The sequence below is a fragment of the Vanessa atalanta genome, unplaced genomic scaffold, assembly GCF_905147765.1.
Source record: "Vanessa atalanta unplaced genomic scaffold, ilVanAtal1.2, whole genome shotgun sequence".
NCBI classification, from domain to species: domain Eukaryota; kingdom Metazoa; phylum Arthropoda; class Insecta; order Lepidoptera; family Nymphalidae; genus Vanessa; species Vanessa atalanta.
The window spans coordinates 1,025-2,500 of NW_025919944.1; the positions used below are offsets into that span (position 1 = coordinate 1,025).

General features: G+C 40.3%; 1 non-coding gene across 1 annotated transcript; it reads left to right on the plus strand.

Moving 5' to 3' along the window:
• The first annotated feature begins 736 nt into the window (after positions 1-736).
• Positions 737-893, plus strand: LOC125076390. Its single transcript, XR_007120357.1, has one exon. It is a non-coding gene; the product is annotated as a 5.8S ribosomal RNA (ribosomal RNA).
• The last annotated feature ends 583 nt before the right edge of the window (positions 894-1,476 follow it).

The following is a 1,476-nucleotide window of genomic DNA, read 5'->3' on the forward strand; positions in this document are numbered from 1 at the left end:
TGAAACTCCTTCGTGCTGGGGATTGGGGTTTGCAATTATCCCCCATAAACGAGGAATTCCTAGTAAGCGCGAGTCATAAGCTCGCGTTGATTACGTCCCTGCCCTTTGTACACACCGCCCGTCGCTACTACCGATTGAATGATTTAGTGAGGTCTTCGGACCGACACGCGGTGGCTTCACGGCCGTCGGCGTTGCTGGGAAGTTGACCAAACCTTGATCATTTAGAGGAAGTAAAAGTCGTAACAAGGTTTCCGTAGGGGAACCTGCGGAAGGATCATTAACGTAAATTATCAATCTCGAAAGAGTGCGATAATGAACGATAATAAAATTCTAAAACACAAATATCGACGTTCGGAATGTGTCGTTTCGATGCGAGGACGCGATTCTCACTCTCTCTCTCTCACACAGCAGTGTGTCCGAGTCAGAGTCCAGAGTCGTGTAACGCGTCCTATTCTGATATTTTTCGATGTCGATTTCGAGAAAGTACGATGTGTTAACGCACATCGTCATCTTCAAATAAATGTATATTTCTTTTTTTTTTTTTTTGTACTTTTTTTTTTTTTTAACTTTTTTTTTTTTTTTTTTTTAATTTTTTGAATTTTTCTCTGTATACTAAAAATAAGAGAAAAAAACAAAAAAAAAAATAAAATAAAAAAAAAATAAACTCATATCACTGGCGTATAGAATCGTTCGAGTGATCGTAGAAATTATAAAAATAAAACAAATTAAAAACCATTACCCTGGACGGTGGATCACTTGGCTCGCGGGTCGATGAAGAACGCAGTTAACTGCGCGTCATAGTGTGAACTGCAGGACACATTTGAACATCGACATTTCGAACGCACATTGCGGTCCGTGGAGAAACATCCAGGACCACTCCTGTCTGAGGGCCGGCTGTATAAAAATATAAACCACACTGTTCAATGTTTAATGTCGTAATGTCTATTATTTCGTAACCGACTCAATAGACTGACTGACGTTTCTCGAACATATGACGGTATCCGCGTTCGATGTGTTATATTACGTGTTTAAATATACTTAATATAAATCTCGTTCTCGGTCCGTTCAAATATAACAAATACGATGTGTATGTATGTTTACGTTTACATGCGTGTGTGTGTATATATTATTTATATTTTTATATACGCGTTCGTGTGTACGTTTACGTCACGGAGTTTCGTTATGCGACGTCAGAGAGACTGAGAGCGTCGCTCGTCGCCAGACGAGGAGCGCCCATCTCCGACCTTTCGATCGTTTCATTGAGTTGTTCTCGATCAAAGAGGGTAATCGGAGTTTAGGTGATCTCTTCGTCTCGTGATTATCGAGTACGTGCGTTTCTTTTGTTCATACTCTAATGTCAAAATTTCGAATACAAAAGCTCCGCGATCGTTACGACGTATACGAGACGAACGTGTTTATATGATGTGTAAATAAAGCGCGCTCGCATCGTTGAACGTGATGACATCGAAACATTCG